At 42.8% G+C, this 17825-nt stretch overlaps 2 long non-coding RNA genes across 6 annotated transcripts; both read left to right on the forward strand.

The window, feature by feature from the left end:
• The first annotated feature begins 72 nt into the window (after positions 1–72).
• LOC140696470 (uncharacterized) lies at positions 73–17574 on the forward strand. Of its 5 annotated transcripts, XR_012072867.1 has the most exons (6): positions 5674–6151; positions 6371–6472; positions 6974–7041; positions 8514–8659; positions 9889–10051; positions 17247–17574. It is a non-coding gene; the product is annotated as an uncharacterized lncRNA (long non-coding RNA). The 5 variants fall into 5 exon arrangements; XR_012072865.1 differs by lacking the exons at positions 5674–6151; positions 6371–6472 and adding an exon at positions 84–632; XR_012072868.1 differs by lacking the exons at positions 5674–6151; positions 6371–6472; positions 6974–7041 and adding an exon at positions 87–632.
• Positions 12216–13136, forward strand: LOC140696661 (uncharacterized). Its single transcript, XR_012073171.1, has 3 exons — positions 12216–12506; positions 12705–12813; positions 12948–13136. It is a non-coding gene; the product is annotated as an uncharacterized lncRNA (long non-coding RNA).
• Positions 17575–17825: the final 251 nt, after the last annotated feature.

Below are 17825 nucleotides of genomic sequence, written 5' to 3' on the forward strand. Positions count from 1 at the left end.
TTACAAGCACCTAAATTCCAGCCCTGTGCCGGGCATCTGGAGAGTACACGAACCATTAAAATAGGTATTGCCTGCTTGTAGGAAATTTAATGGTTGTTGAGTGTTTATATATGCATCACATCTAAGCCTCTCTTACAGCATTGGGAGATAACGAGTGAGGATTTGACTCTGGGAAACTCAATCAATAAGACCAAAACATAAATGTTTCTTCTCTTTCTCCTAAAGTTTTCTCAACCTGAGCACTGCTGAGGTTGGGGCTGACTATGTGGGACTGTTGTTAAAAAGCATTTAACTGAGCAAATTTGAAGATCTCATTGGCTTTATTAAATGATTCATGAATCAGGCAGCATCTCATCTGGCAAACAGAGAGATACTCCAAGGGGTTACACAACGTGGGTGCCTTTTATAGTAAGGGGAGCTGGACAAGGAAAGGAAGTCATCAGTAAGGAAACAATGAGAATTCATGGAGGAAAGTAAAAGTTCAGGTGATGATGGCTTCTTATTGGCTGAGCTGCGGCCGTTTCCATTGGCTGTGCTTGTTGCTGGGCGATGGAAATCTTCCTTCCTCCTGCCGGGGGAGTAAAGTAGTTGCACCTCCTGTTGGGGTCAGCACCTGATGTCTTCCTTTTAGGGTGAGTAACTGACTGTGGTAGGGTGTGAGAGCGCCCTCTATGGGTACTTCCAACTCCAATTTTAGGTGAGGTTTCCTTTTACTAATTTTCACATTGCCTCGTGCATTGTAGGATGTTTGGCGGCATTTTTGGCCTGCACCCATTAGATGCCAGGAGAGCCCCTATAGCTGTGGAAATCAAAAATGTTTCCAAACACTGCCTTGTGGGGAGGGGCAAAAATCACCCCTGGTTGAGAACCATTGACTTAGCCATTTAAAAAAATTTGGTTAGCACGTATTTATTGATCACATAGTATGTGCCATAAACTTAGGTGCTAGGAAAATAGCAGTGGGTGAAAACAGACATAGAGCTTTCAGCTTAGAGGGGGAGAAAGCTATTATCAGATATCTACACCAATCAGTGAGTAATCACTTCTCAACATGGTGCAAGGTGAGGTTGGAGGGAGAGGCAGATACCAGACCAGGCTCAAGCCGTGGAAAAATGTTTAAGAGGATGACGTGATAAGATTACAGGCTGCTGGAATGGGAGGGGATGGATTGATGAGGAAGCAAAGTGAACAAAGGGAGAGGATATTGAGAATGGTAGTGGTTCAGGAGAGAAATATTTGAAAATGGCTGAGGCCTGGGACAGGGAGCATGTTGATTAGGATGTAGAGATGTGGACGGGAGACAAAGGCTTGGTTATGAATTGGGTTTGGTTGATGAGAGCAGAGGGCATCAATGGTATGGATTTTGTTTCTGCTTAATGCAGCCACCTAGATGCTGGTGCCACTTACTGGGATAAAGGCCAGGCATGGAAGCAGTGATCATCATGATTTTGGTCTAAGACATTTTGGGTTTGAGGTGCCTTGAGACTTCCAAATAGAGATACTGAATGGTTACTGGGAATATGGGTCTGGAGGTCAGAGTAGAAGTCTGAGCTGGAGATATTCACATTCCCAGCTTCCCTGATAATGGACTCCTCATCCAATTTTTTCTTCTTCATCTTTTATACCTTGTATTGAGCCCTTTTGGAAAAAAAAATTCTTACTAGAGCTTGATAACTGTTCTGTCTCTCCTTCTCTTTCCCCTGCCATCATCTTCTTTCAAAAATCAGCCTCCCTTGCATGTTGGAGGTTCTTAACAAAAGTTGATTGAATAGAAGAGAGAATGTAGTTTAAGTCCTGCTCCTTGTATTTCTAATATCTATAGATAAGATGGAAAATCGTGTTTTTAAAATGCAGATTCCTTGAACAACCATCATGTGACAGCTTCCACTTTCATGTTTCTAGGCAGTTCTCTCTGGAGACCTTCTGTGGGACACTTTTATTCATGCAAAGAAGGAGATGCTCCATGACACAGCCTGCTGCCTTGCCTCTTTGTATCTTGGAAACTTTTCTATCTACTCGAGCCTGATTGTTCCTCCTACAAGCAAACTCCATGAAAGCAGGAATTTAAAAATCACGTTTACTGCTGTATATTGAACGGTCCTGCCTCAGGGTAGGAGCCCAATAAGGGTTTATGGAATCTTTTATTGAATAAATAAAAAGTCCTATTTTTCTATCTGATTCCTCTCCATTTTGTCCCAACTTCTCCAAGGAAGACTTCCTTGACTTTGCAAATTTTCATCATCTATTGACATTTGTGCAAAGTCCATGATTCTCTAATGTTGTCCCCTAAAGTCTGGAAAACTAATCCTCATTGTTTGAAATGTTGTTTTGTTCCCACATTGTCATGTCACGTGTGTGAGTCTGATCTCAACAGGGGTCATGTGTCTTGGTTCTAGCCTTGACTGTGCCACAAATGTCATTTTTCTGGACTTTGGCTCTTTTAGTTTGTAAATAACCTGGTTGGGTTTAGTGATCTCTGAGCTAATCTGACTTTTGGGGTGGGCTCCTTGTAGTTAGGGACTGTGTTTTTATTTCTGCTGCATTTCCCACCTGGTCCATAATAGGTGGTCATAAACATTTGTTCATTTTAGAGACTTTGGTGTTATGAGGACAGACTGTACAACACAGAGTGACTTTGTAAATCAAATGGGAGCATTTCTAGGGAGTAAAGGGAAAAAGGACTTTGTCTCCATAACAGGCCCTCGGGTGCTTCATGCCGGCCTCTCATACCTGGCCCTGCTGGTGAACATGTTTGCAGAGGGACTGGTCTCTTAAGTTTGAGAAGCATTTTCTGGATGGTCCTGGAGACTGAATAATATTTCTCTCCCCCACTCCTTTCCATCTCCAAAAGACCCATGCTGCCAAGGAGAAGCTGAGATTACAGGGAGGAAGGCAGCCAGACTTGAGAACGGATGAAGAAATAAACAAACAAAAACGTCCCCTTTGCATAGGGTTAAGGAGAGGTTCTGGTTTCAGATGCTCATGCTGAGAAACTCCAGCAGCAGGAGGCCCAGTGTGGAAGGAGGCAGGTTGCAGGCTGGCCGGGGCGGGCTGTGGGGGTTGTTTGTGTTGGCTTCTGTGTCACACATCCTGGAGTGAGGATGGAGCAGGGTTGAGCACTGGGCACTGCTGCCTATCTCTGTCTCTGTTTTTCCATTTCTGCCCCAGTGTTGCTTGAACCAAGAGCAAGCTGGTTACAGCACAGTGAATTCACTCCTGCCCCTTAGTGGACCTGGAGATAGCCTTCATTGAGCATGGTCTGTTGATTCAGTCTGTTGTCTCCTCACCGTTTCTTCTGCCCTCTCTGTTAAATTTATCCTTTTGGATGAAGAAACCGAGGCCCAGAGTGGCTACATGAGCTGCTTCAAATAACCCAGCACAGCAGCAGCAGAGACACCCCAATAAATCCACTTCTTCCACACTTTGGTTTCCTAGTGGGACTTCGCTGTTGTTTCTCTTGATGAAAGGAGAGAGATATTTTCCAGTAGTTATTGGGACATGGAGAGGGAACTGAATTCCTGGCCTTTTTAGAAGAGGAGCTATAAGTTCCTTCTCTTTGGGGGCTGAGTGTTATCTTGTCTGGAACAGGTGGATGGACAAAGTGGTGTCTTCATCTTCTAGAAAGATGGTCAGAGGAGCACAGCAGGGAAGGGCTGGGAGGCTGGCGCTCCCTCTGGCCTCTTTCTTAGGTTAGGAAGGGGCAGGCTTTGGGCGTCACTGTTTTGGAAGTCAGGCCTCTTGTTGGGTCCCATCTCACCTCTCCGGTTCAAGCTCAGTCCATTAATTTTCCTGGGAGTCCAATGGACGACTTCCCACGGCTGGATCTTCCCAGCAGGGTGGGAATTGGGGCTCATTAAGAGAGAACATGGAAAAGTTGCTGACAGTCCTTACCCATGTTGATGACTCAGTTTGAATCCCTCTCTGAAACCTAAGTCTCTCCAGATGTTGACCTCAGCTGGGAAGTGGGGGCCTTCTACCCAGCTCACATGCACATCCTGTCTTCTCTGCTCTTGCTGCTGCTGTTCAGGCAGGCTAAGGGGGCTCAGGGTAAGCTGGAGCAGGGGTGGGTGGGGGCCTCACCAAGGAGCCAAAGTCTCCGAGCTCAGGACTCACTGCAAGTCTCCAGGAGGAAGCAAAGAGAGACCAGAGCCCAAGGCCATGGGGTGGTTTTCAGAGAAAAAGGAAGGAGGGACTTCAACTCCATTCGCCTTTTCCCATCCAGTTCTAGGAATCGGGAGCATCCTGGCTCTGAGGATGGTCTGGGTTCTGCCTAAAGGTTTGTCGAGGTTCTTTCCCATTTTGCCTTTAGACTCCTCTCCCATCCTTTCTGCCTGTGTTTCTGAACTGTCTTTCCATAAGGAATTTCTGTTTTCCAGGAATAGAGAGACTGGGCTGCTAGAAGGCAGGAGACTCCACAATAACGGTGGCCCTGGGAGCCACCAGACTTGTCTAAGGGCTGCACCCAGGCAATGTGAGAGCCATGACTGGACTCAGGATGGCTGACCCCCAAGCCAAAGTCTGCCCACCACTCCACATTGTCTTCCCAACTTGCCTTAAAAATAGATCTGACCTTGACTCTCGGCTTTCTTTGCCTTTTCTCTCCTATATGCAGTGCTAGGATCACCAAGAAGGAATCTGGTACTGAAAGGAGAAAGAGAACTGGGAAGAAGTAGTGAACTCTTCTCAGAGGCAAGGCGTGAATTTGGAGTTCTCATTTGGAAAGAATTCAAACTTTCATTAGTTGTTGTTATTTTCGGACATATGAAAAATTATTTGACTGTTTCTATTCCTTTTGCCACCACTGGCAATAATGCCACATGGTACAGTAATACAATGAAAATCCAAACTTTATGCTTCAGAAGGTTCCCAATAATGTTCTTCTCCGCCCCCCACTGACCTTAATCCCCGTCTGTGAAACAGTGAAGAAAAAGTTGCCCCTCCCCAGAACACACTGGGAGTCCAGTGCCCTTCAGCCACAAGACAAAAATAAAGCTGCCTCCCAGGGTGTTGGAAAGGGTGTGATATATGTGACAACGTCACACACGTTAAATTATTTGGCCTCATACAGTCCTTAGGAGCGAATGCGTTTTAATCCACCTAACAACTGGAGTAAGGAACTATGAGTTGCAAGGGTTCCTAGAGAACAATTCCATAATAAGTAAGTCTGGGGATAAAGGATAACTTGGCCGAAGTCACAAATTACAGGCAAAGTTGGATCTCAAGCCCAGATCTCCTAATCTCCAGTCCAGGCTTCTTGCCTCTTTACCGTAAGGCACTATTGTTGACTCTTCAGGCCTCTTTTTTTTCTCCTGTGCTTTTGAATTCTCCCTTCACATTCTGAGAGCCACGTACTAAGAGCCCTACCCTCTTGAAGTCATCCCACCCACCAGGAGCTATCATGTCATTGAATTTGCGGATACTTGTCCCCGTGAAATGTGAGAGAGTTATCACCCTAAGGGGAAAAGGACCTGAAAGACAGGCTGAAGTTGTCACATATGAGGGTCAGTGCCTTCATAATTGATAATTTCAAAGCATTATGACCATCAGGCTGGTGTAGGGTACACGGACCAGAGGAGGCACTCAATATTTCAGGATTATTTGTAACATAAATACCTGTTATGACTACTGATCAAGGTTGGGTCACAATCCAGTCATATCTCTTTGCCCTGATTTGATGAAACTCTACTTCCTACTTGTAGTGGGGATCAACTGAGGATGAAGAAGAAGAGATTGGCCAGAAGCATAATTTCACTCTGCCTCTTGAGGATCTTGAAAAATGGAACTGACAGAAGTCTTGCCCGGCAGTATCATCGTCTGTTTGGTTTCCCCATTGTTCTCCTGGGCAGAATTCTCATAGTTGGAGAAGTAGCTTTAGTTGTATTTATACTAGAAAGGGAACAAAGGAAGTCCTCCACTGTCCTTTCTAGTGCTGGAATTCAAAGTTTTGGCGACTCTTTGCCCTTCACACACCCTATGCTAGGACAGCAGGGATGACTTGCCTAGTGAAACCTTCAAAACAAATCCTTCTTTTTCAGCAAGGGCCCAGAGAAAGATTCAGATTTGTTGAGTGTTGCAAGGAATTCTCAATGCTGAGCATCCTTATTTCTATTCTGGGAGGAAATGTGGAAGGTCATACTACTGAGATGCTCTGGTAAGGACTGTGTCGCCATGCAGAAGGGCTTGTTTCCTCAGGAGACCACTGCCCTGTAATAGAGTGGAAACCTCATCATGCTACAAGGCAGCAAAGACAAAATTGAAGTTATAAAGCTCCCTGGTTTGGGTGGGAGAGTCTCAGAAATTTCTTCTGGTGGGCACACTGGCCAACTTGACATTTTCTAGATTTTCTCTTATAATTTTGTTACCCCTTTAGCTACTGTTCAGGCTGGCTTACTTGTGACATCCTGTGACGCCTGCTCTAGGTCAGCCAAGCCTTCCCAGAACCAGCTGTATTTTCTGTGGGGCGTAGTACAAGGTGACTATGCTGGGGTATTGTTTAAAACAAAATGCTTTCACGGTGGTGACCACAGAGTGTAAACCAAGTCTAAAGTCCCCTGGGCACAGGGCCATTTGTGACTGCACAGGTCCCATGCCCACGAAGCCCACTTTGTCCCTCCTGACTGAGGTTACTTCTTATGGTAAACATCCATATAACACACTGAAAGATCCCTATCTCATTCATCTGTGTAATCTGGGAGAGTCGGTCAATGTCTTAGTCATAATGGGGGCTTGATGAATACTTATAAGTGGGCTGCTTCTCACTTAGGCTGTGCCATGTGCCTGAGAATGAATGAAGCCTCTTCAGCAATGGTTCCATCACCACCTCCTCTCTCCTTTTCTCACACACATTCTTCAACTGCTACCCCCACTCCTCCTACACTTCCTCAGGACCACACGTTCAAGAGCTTTGCCAGTTGCACCCTCCTCCTCCTCCTCCATGCTATCACTGGTGACTCTTTCTTCTTTGCTCCTGCAGGAAGGCTTCCAAGTCCTAGGGGATGTGCAGCATTGCTGGAGCCTAGTGGGGTTGCATGGAGGATGCAGGTAGATTTTAGATGTTATGGTAGATGTGAGAAGCTTGATGTGGGCTTTCTGGTCATTTAACAAAAGATGGTATTGAGCCTTGAGGTGGGCATCTGGGGGGACACCTGTAAAGAAACTAGCCACTGTGACTTGGACTTCCCCCTTCTGGGATATCACAAAGTCCACATGAGGTCAGCAACCAAATCTGCAGGAGAAGGGCTGAGCAGTAGGACCTGCTAAACTTACTAAGACCAGGACAGATTATTTAATATCTCCTGGTCTTAAAAATCCTCTTTTAAAGCCAGAAGGACACGGACTTCCTATTATTTTACTAGTGAGGAAACTAAATGCCCACTTGACGATTACTTCCCTACAGGCTTCAGGAAATTCCTCCAAACAGTAGAGCTGGGGTTTACATCCACATCTACCTAATGTTAGTGCCTCTGTACAGTATTTCCTGACGCATCTGCTGCCATGGTAGGAAGGGAGAGGGAGATGGTTAACCACATAAGGGGTGACATCTTTTACTTACTGTTTCCTATGATGAGAAATATGAACAAAAGGCTTGAATATTAAAGCCCAGAGGAGACTGACTCAAATAAGTGATGGAGATGGAGAAGAAGGGGTAGATTATAAAATATTCAGGTGACTGATGAGATATATGGGGGCTATGAGGGGAAAGTTTGAATCTCAGACTTCTGCCCCAAGTGAATGCCTACTAGGTGGTTATAGAAGCAGAACATATATTTGGATGGAAAGTACTGATTTTAGTTTTGCACAGGTTGAAATGTCTACTGGACAGACCCAGTGTCCACTTAGATTCCCAGTGGACAAGTTGGATATAAGTAACTGTAGCCCAGAAGAGCAATTGGGAGTGGTGATGTAGACTTTGGCACTGGCAAGGTAGACTTTTGTGTAGTTGAGTCTATAGGAGTAGATGAGATGATCTAAGGACAAAATTCTGAAATTCATCAGCCTCTATGTTTTTCAGAGAAGAGAGCTGGGGAGGGAGACTCAGAGAACAGAAGAAAACTCAGGGAAGAGTGGAGTTGCCAAGTGGCAACAAGGCATTCAAAGATGGAAGCTGCCAAACTTGGGGCAGTTGTAACACGCATTGGACCTACTGAGTGCCAGGCACAGTGCAGAGCACTTGAGGAGACTCATGCCATTTCTTCAGTTCTTAGCTTATTTGACCCCTTAGAGCATTGGACACTTAAAAGTTCCTGCAGAGACAGGGTAGGGGAGGTGTGGTCAGGAGTGCAGTGAGTAGAAGAGAGACAGGAGATGAGGTGGAGGAGGGTGAAGGTTGTTTTTGAGAAGAGAATAGTATGCCTCTCTCTAGCAACCATCCTCTCCAAACTTCTCAAAAGTGGAGTACTTATTCAACCACTATTGCTTTGCCATAAAAAATAAAAGGGCTTCTCTTTGTTCTTCTAGCCTCACTATACTCATGTGCCCTTCACCCTTACCTGACCTCTACTGCCTCTTTCCAGTGTAGACAAGTCTGCAACTTGGGGTGAACATCCAGTCCTGACTGGTCCTTGTTACTTCATCTCTGTGCTTCCTTCGTGTGCACCTTACACTCTGGGAGTACAGAGCCGAGACAATAGCGTGTGCCTGGAATGGGGCTTGGAATATGGTAAGTACTGTGTAGATATTAACCCATTTTATCCTTATATCAGCCCTGTGAGGTGGCTACAGCTATTCCGTGTTCCAGAATCAGGTTGGTTAGGTAACCTGCCCAAGGTCTCACAGCTAGTAAACGAAGGAGCTGGGGTCTTCTCGTGTAAGAAACTGTAATAATTTCTCATGTAAGATTGTTTCTTATATATTTTATATTCTTTTTTAAAAAGTATTTAGCACAAGGATAGTCTAGAACACAAGAGGTTTTCAGTAGATCTTTGCTAATTGAGAGTGGATCCATATTGTTTATCAAAATAAAGTTCTTGAATAAGGACATCTTGTTCAAAAAGGAAAGATTTATTCAAGCTGTTGGTGTTTAGGAGGTGAGGGGGAGAGGATTCCATGTTAGTATGTACCTAGGCTGGTGAGTTCTTGAGCATATTTTAGTCATGATTTGGAATCCCATGAAAACATCTCCATCACTTCTTTTTTGCCCATTTCTCACACTGACCCATGCCTCCATGAGTGTGTAGGAAAGAATACAGAAACACAAAGGGCAAGAAATGAGATAGGGAAAGAACTCCAGATACTCAATACAAGTTTGGATGAATAAATGAATTGCTCTATTAAGCCATCTCTAGGACATGCATTACAATCATATACTCCTATCCCTTTGCCTTGAGGATTTGAGTGCTTTGAGTATGGAAACAGTCTGATTGTTAGTAACTTTTGACAAGGAAAAGAGGACATAGGAGAAATTAAACTCAGCTTTGCAGATATGCACACATAGTTAAAATATAACTACCTCCCTCTCTTTCTTCCTCTCTCTTCCCAAACTTTGTTGCCCTCCTTGGGATTCAAGCTGTAGATCTTAAGTTAAAAAGAACTGTAGGAGGGGAGACTGTAGAATTCCCAGCCTCTTAGAGTTTGCAAGAGGCAGGAGATTAGAGGGACTGTGGAGGGTGCTTGGATTATCATCTCCTTTGTCTCCATGTGAAGGTGACCCTCTTGGAGAGGGTGAACCAGGCCTTTGTTCAGGAAGTGTGCTTGAAACCAGATTTTAAAGGAAGAGAGGAGATGGCTTATCTCTTGGGGCCTCCCTGCCAGCCTCTCCCTGCTGTGTGGCACCATCCAAAAGCCATATTACTTAGGCTTAAAATCCAGGTGTCCTTGGACTTTTTGCTCTCCTTTCCAGTCTTTGTTGAGTCTTCCTTTATGATGCCCCCCCTTTTTTTTTCGCTCTAGGTTGGCAGCCCTTGATCAAAACTTGTTTATTACCTTTGGACTACATTATTGTGGAGGCTGCTTGAGTCTCTTTATTCATGCAAACGATTATCCAAACTTCCTAAAGCAAGACTAATCATGTCACTCTTTTGACGTGTTTGGGAAACTCCTTACTGTCTGCAAGGTATAGTTCATCTTCAGTTTTCATATCAGCCTTCCGAACTCCAACTTCACTTTTTAGCCACATATTTTTTAAAAAGTTTATTTTTTATTGAAATATAGTTGATTTACAATGTTGTGCTTGTTTCAGGTGTACAGTAAAGTGATTCAGTTATATATATATATACACACATACATACATATATATATACACACACACACGTATATTTTTTATGTATATGTGTATATACTTTTTTCAGATACTTTTTTATTGTGGGTTACTATAAGATATTGAATATATGAAAATGAAAAAAGATATTGAATATAGTTCCTTGTTCTATACAGTAAGACCTTGTTGTTTACGTATTTTATATATAGTAGTGTGTATCTAACTTACAGTAGTGTCTATCTAACTTAACTCCTAATTTATTCCTCTCCTACTTCCTTTCTCCTTTGGTAATCACAAGTTTGTTTTCTATGTTTGTGAGTCTGTTTCTGTTTTATAAATAAGTTCATTTGTGCCATTTTTTTAGATTCAATATATAAATGATAAATGTTATTTGTCTTTCTATTTTTGACTTATTTACTTAGTATGATATTCTCTAGGTCCATCCATGTTGCTACAAATGACATTATTTCATTCATTTTAATGGCTGAGTAATAGTCCATTGTATATATACACTACATCTTCTTTATCCATTTACCTGTCAATGGACATTTAGGTTGCCTCCATGCCTTGACTAGTGTGAATAAAACTGTTATGAGCATTGGGATGTATGCATCTTTTCGAATTAAGGTTTTTGTCTATTCTGGAGATATGCCCAGGAGTAGGATTGCTGGATTATTTGGTAACTCTAATTTTAGTTTTTTAAGGAACCTCCATACTGTTCTTCATAGTGGCTGCACCAAATTACATTTTCACCAACAGTGTAGAAGGGATCCCTTTTCTCCACACCCTCTCCAGTATCTATTATTTGTAAACTTTCTAATGATGGCCATTCTGACTGGTGTGAAGTGATACCTCACTGTAGTTTTGATTTGCATTTCTGTAATAATTAGCGATGTTGAGCATCTTTTCATGTGCCTATTGGCTATCTGTGTGCTTTCTTTGGAGAAATGTCTATTTAGGTCTTCTGCCCATATTTTGATTAGGTGTTCATTTGTTTATTTGTTTTGCTATTGAGCTGTATGAGTTGTTTGTACATTTTGGAAACTAATCCCATATCAGTTGCATTGTTTGCAAATATTTTCTGCCATTTCATATATGTATTCCTAGCCAGGTCTTTTATTTGCTTCCTCAGGCAACCTCTGCTATTCTAGTCAAGTTGGGTTATTCAAAAAGTAGAAAAAGTACAGGTGCTCATGGGAAATTCAGTTTCTTACTTGTAATATTTTTTCCAGTATTTTAATTTATTAAATTCCTATGTAACTTTCAAAGTTCAAAACACAGGCCCTAAATTCTATGACAACTTCTTCAGTGAACTCCCTTTATTAATCTTTTGAACACATTTTATATCATTTACCAGATCCTGTCAAGATTTTTTTTTTTTAAATTTCTATGCATGTCTTCTCTTCCTAGACATTGAGTTTCTTGAGACTGAAGCTATATTTCTGTGAGGTTCTGGGGGATGGGACAGGGGTAGTACAAGAAAAAGATGAGTTGGACCAAAGCTTTGAATTCCACATTATTGGGGATTTGAGTGGGGGCTAGAAAGGAGCAGGAAAATGAGATTACAAAGAGACACAGAGAAACTTTTGCGAGTAGACAGTATGCTTATATCTTGGTTTGTGGTAGTAGGTTCAGGGGTGCGTACCTATGTCAAGTTATCAAATTGAACACTTAAGATACATGAAGCTTATTGTATGTCAATTATAGTTCAATAAATTAATTTTAAAATTCCATGTTGTTCAAGTCCTTGCTAAAGAGCTCTTTCCTGAAATACGAAGATGGAACCAAGAATGCATACCTAAGTATGCCAGCAGATGAGGGCTTTGATGGTGCTTCACTTGTGTCTGCAGGGCAGGGGGACTTTTACTTGGTTTGTATCATTCAAGGTGGTTCCCATGGCTATACTGATAGGCAACCGGCTGATTTTAGCAGTCCTAATAGGTGCTTTCTTGATTTTATCCAAATGAATCAATAGTCCCCAACTACCCAACCAAACTCTCATGTTGACTCTCAGCCATTATGACAATAATCAGTCATTAGGTCCTTTTACTAGGAGGCCACATCATGGCCACTTGTCTCCATATATAAAAGGAGTGATGAGTGGGCTGCTTTGGACAAATGGACTTGGGGTAGGGGAGGGGGAGCTGACAGAGGCTGCTGATTCAACAAAGACCCTGCTGCTGGCCAGAGTTGGGAAATGTCAGAGGATGGTGAAATCTTGTAGATGTAAGCGTTCAGCATGCCATCTGAAGGATTTACCACTGAGACAGAAAGTTAAGAAGTTATGCCAGAAAAAAACCTGGAAGCCAAGGTATTGATGAGATTTTCTGATTAAGAAAGGGGACTGCCAGACCTGAGGACTGTCATACTATCTTGGCAGGTGTTCCAAAATGCCATGCTTCTGTCAAAGCAGAGCTCTCCATTCACCCTCCAAAGACTGTCTCCCACTCTTCCTTAGGACTGTCTCCTTCTCCCCCTGAAAACCTATCCCTCCTTCTTCCTCCTGCAGAGAACCGGACCTTGTGTTCTTTGTTTGTCTTCGCTACACTGTAGAGCCTCCCTCTAATCTTGCCCATTCACTAGAGAGGTTGATAAAACCTCTGGACCTACCTGTGAAGGTAGGTTTCTCAAACTCTTGGAAACCTTAAGTCTGATGGAGTCTCTGGGAAACTGAGCTGGGGAGGCCCCTATATGAGAAACAAATGGGTTTCTTGAGTGTAAATCTTACATTTTCTCATTCTTGTCTCTTTAGTCAACAGCATATGCCAATGCCCTGGTTGAAGAAGCTGATTGAATCCATGTCTTTCTGTGTCACACTTTCTCTCATGGGCAGCCGAAAGAAAAGCCTCTTTAGGTGTAGGCCCAAGACCACCATAATCATCTTTGATTTTTCCTCCCTGCCCAGGGCCTCTGAATAAAATTTCTCTCCTTTCACCAACAAGTGATGTTTTTGTTAAGCTGAAGAGTGACCTGTGGCAGCCTGGAGAACGGCCCCCCTTTTTCATGTAACAGGATAACAGGGGTGTGATGGGTAGAGGGAAAACCGAGAGAGCCAGGAGGAAATATGTTTTCTCCTTTGTTCCTGTTTAAGAGATTTGCTGGTGAAATGTATGTTTGAGTTGTGGTCTGGGGATAGGTTGTGACGCTTTCTGGATATGAAAAGAGCTTACTTTATTTGATGGACCTAAGCTGGCTGGGCTGGCAGGTACAACACCCAGAAAACCTGCAACCGGATTACCATCATCTCACACCTCTAGTTTCTTTTGTTGGTAATTTAGTCATGAAGATGCCCGTTTTTTTTTCTAGAAACAAGCCCAGGTCATGCCATCACAAAGCCTAGGAACTGCAAACACAAGGAAGGGAAAAATAAAACATCGACCTAGATTGGCTTATGTGTATTTGAAACTTTTTAAAGGACAACATTCTCAAACTTCTCCCAACAGTATGCTTTGGATACAATGTGGTGTTAGGGCTCTTTGGAGACAAGTAATTCTGATAGCTGTGTGGAATCCCTTGTGGAATTGACCTTGTGTAATTCACATAAAGGTGCTAAGTTATCTCCTTCCCTCTACTCATTACTGTTAAACTGCAAATGTTCTGGGAAGCACAGCCTGCCCACTCCCCACCCCATCATCCCTGCCAGGGACCATAAATGCAGTTTTTAAAAATCACAGTCCAGCAAGGCTAAAGCTCGTTTATAAGACTGAGGCCTCAAAATTCAGTTCTTCTCTCTAACCTTGCAACATGAAAGATGCAGAAACTGGAAAAGGAGATGGAACTGCTAACTTAGACAGGCCCGAGGGTTTTGTCATGTCTCCTTGACATTGTTGAGTTTCTTGTTCCTGATAGACCATGGGTTTCTCTGACGGTTGCCTTTGCTCTCGTGTGATCACATTTGGCCCTTTTGTGGAGCTGAGAAGAGATGGTGGTTTGAAGACATTATGGCAGGTGTCCCTGGGTCCAGGAGCAGAGGCATTTTACAATAATATGATATAGTTATGTTATTAGATATAAGTATATCTTGCAATGCTATGTTGCAGTAATATCTTATATCGTAAGTATATCTTGTGGTACTAAATTGTAGTAATATGTTTGAGTATATTTGGTACCTTATAGTAATACGTTATGATTATATCACTGACTATCTTGTGGTGGTGTGTTGCAGTAATATGTTATAGTAAATCTAGCCATAGTGTGTCATAGTAGTATGCTTTGCATACACTGGCATCGCTTTGGGGAGAAGGCAAAAGCATAGGAAGTCAGTAGCCTTCCCAGCTTCATTCAGGTGTCACTTGTCTACACCACACTCACCATTTGGGCCGATTTACACAGAACTGGCCCTGTTGATATGTACGTGCCCCCCAAGAACTTACAGTCTAGAGTCAAAGTAACAGTGCAGGGAGATCTGCCTACCAGGAGCCCAACCCTTGAAATAAGTGTGTTCAGTGTCCAAGGCATTCAATAGTTATTGATAAAAGTCCTGCATGAGTGAGAAATCACAAGTCACACCTCACAGTAGCTTTTGTGAGTCATGTAAGGTGATAGGACTACCTGAGAGGGCCACTTGGAAGCCAAGGGTGGGAGAGTATGTTTTAGTTTCTGCGGGTGAAAGCAGTCATAGTAAGTGAATGCCCATGGCCGTGTTCCATGGGACTTTACGAAAATGTCTAGAGCTTATGCTAACCATTATTTTTCTCAGTGGTACTACTGAGGTAACCATTATCTCAATTTTACAATTGAAACAGGTTGAATGATTAACTTAAAAATCACAGAAAGACAGAGGCAAAAGAGTATTCTCCCTGCTCTCGGGGGTTGGTGGTGGGTGGGGAGAGTGCAGAGGCAGGGATTGCCCTGATCTTACTTCTTTGGGTCTTAAGTGTCAACCTTACTCTTCCTTTTCCAAAGAGTTTCGCTGGCCCTGGTGCTACCTTATCCCTTCTGTTCCCAGGTCTTTGCCTCTTCCCGGATGTCTTTACGCATCTTTCTGCTTGTTTTGGTGATAGTTTTACATTTCTTAGAAAGGGTCATTTTGTGGGAGTTGAGGGGTGGGGCTGGGGCACAGAGACTACTGGTCCTGAATGGGGTGTTCGTCAGGCAGCTAAGCCAGTGAGAGGAGGAAAGCGGCTGACTGAGTATTCGTAGGGTCAGTGATGCAATGTGGTTGTAATACTTCACCATTACCCTTTACGCCTCATAATGGCAGGTGTGAAATTAGCCCCAGATTAAAGTTCATAAGCTTATGAATTTGAGGCCAGTCCCTTTTTCCCTTTCACAACTCATTTCTTTTCTCCATTCTTCCCTTATAGTTGTCTGCTACTATGGCTTTTAGTAATTCTTTAATTACAATGGATTATTGTACTCCCATAACGTATGTCCATATGGTTGATCTCAGAGCTGACATAGTCCACAAATGTGTTTTCTTTGACAGCTATGCAAACCGACATGGGGTGGGTAAAAAGCATTTGAACTAGTTGCCATCTGTGGAATCAGCAGCTTTCATGTAAGATCTAGATTTTTGACTTCGTAGTTGCACTTAAAATTTTATTTAGCAGCACTGGATCCCAGCTGACTGGAGTTCAGATGTACCTTTTAGATGGGGCATGCCCTCTTCAGTTTGCTGCCATCTCCACAGATCTCTGCCTTTTTCACTTATATTACCAGCCTGGACCTGAAGACACTGACTTTGTAACTAACCTCTGTCAACATTTGAGATCTACCACTACTGACCCTGTTGATTCTTTTTCTCTCTTGCCCACATTTATCAAACAGTCCAGAGGCTGGTTTGATGTTCTAGACAGGGGAGCCAAGGGTAAGAATCTAGGATTGCGTACAGGGCAGCCTCCTTCTCTTTGGAATCTGATTCAGGTCCCTGGGAGCACACATTATCAGGGCCACTTCATTCCTAACCTCAGAATCCCTCCTTTTTCCTGAAGCATAGTTGAGAGTGCATGAGGAAGGAGAGATGAGAGCCAGCTATCTGTCTGGCTGTGAACTGGGTTCCATATTGGGAATAAGAGCACTCAGCATGATATCTCTTGGTGGGTATCTCCCCACAGCCTCTAAAACATTGTCCCCTCTAGATAGCTGGGGTAGCCACATAATTGCATCCAGCAGAAAGATTGTCTTAAACAGGTTCTAGCCCTTGAGTCCTTTTCCAGAGTTGTGAATCCCAGACTGGCAAGGACCATGTCTGACTTCTGTGTCTTTGGTGTTTGACAGCAATAATGTCAGTGATGATGACAATGTTGTGATGGGATAAGTCCCTGAATCATCAGTTGGTATGTATCTTGTGTGCATGTCTCTTCCCTTGTTTGAAGCAGAGAGCCGTATTTTCATTTTGTTTCCTTGCTTAGGATTGGGGATGAAACACCAACTCTTTGAAGATAACCTCCTTCCTGAGTTTTTGGTATCCAAAAGCCTGAGTTCAGGAGGGTACTAGGTCTTGTGGGTGACTTAGTTTTATTCACCTTCCAACAGAGCCTGAGAGAAGGACCTGAGTGCAGGTTTTATACTGGGAAGTAGATTTGAGGGAGCAGGAGTGAGGATAGGGTGTGTGGGGCAGGGAAGGGAAAGAATAAGGAATGCATTACTGAGTTGATCACTGTCAAGGGCTGGAGCTTTCATCCACTGACCTCCCATCCTACTAGTTGAAGGTTTCCCTTGAGAATGTTAGCTGCCTCCTTCCCAGGCTGGTAAGGAGAAATACTTACTCCCTGTTATTTTGTTCTCTGCTCTTTTAGAGCCTCAGCCAAAAATGAGGCAGAAAAGGTATCATTTTAACATTTCACATTTTGTGTGTGTATATATATATATATATAATGACTGCATAACATTCTGTTATTTGGATTTACATAATCTAGTTAACCAACAACCTATATTTAGTGCATTTATGATTTGCTCTTATTTAAAAATGTATACAAAGATCTACCTACTTATTCAGTATTATCAGTACTTCATATTTTCTCAGGGTACAACTGTAGAAGTGAAATTATAGGGTCAAAGAGGATGGCATCCTTAAGACTTAATACATTTTTTTCAAATTGTTTTTCAGAGAGGTTTGATGGACCTGTAGCCTCATGAGCAGTGTTAAAGAGCATTCAGGGCGAACTTTGACAATGACCTGGGAGCAGGTGACTAAGAGAGTTCATAAAATCTTATTGCTTAGAGAACGTTTAGGGCAGTGGAGACCTCTGTTTATTTCAGACAGATTAGGGGATATTCCACTTGAGTAGAAGAGAGATGAATGATGTTCATCTTGGATTCCTTGTCTCCTTTATTCTGATAATGCTTCTTTATACATACGCACCTCGGAGATACTGCAGGTTTGGTTCCAGACTACCACAGTAAAGCAAATATCACAATAAAGCGAGTCATGTGAATTTCTTGGTTTCCTGGTTCATATAAAAGTTATGTTTACACCATGCTTTAGTTTACTAAGTGTGCATAGCATTATGTCTAAAAATGTGACATAAGGACACAAAGTGAGCAAGTGCTGTTGGAAAAATGGGGCCAATAGACTTGCTTGATGCAGGGTTGCTGCAAGCCTTCAACATGTAAAAAAATGCAATGTCTGTGAAGCACAATAAAGTGATACACAATAAAACAAGGCCTGACTGTAGCTGAAAAGAGC

The sequence above is a fragment of the Vicugna pacos genome, chromosome 5 (genome assembly GCF_048564905.1).
Source record: "Vicugna pacos chromosome 5, VicPac4, whole genome shotgun sequence".
Classification (NCBI taxonomy): domain Eukaryota; kingdom Metazoa; phylum Chordata; class Mammalia; order Artiodactyla; family Camelidae; genus Vicugna; species Vicugna pacos.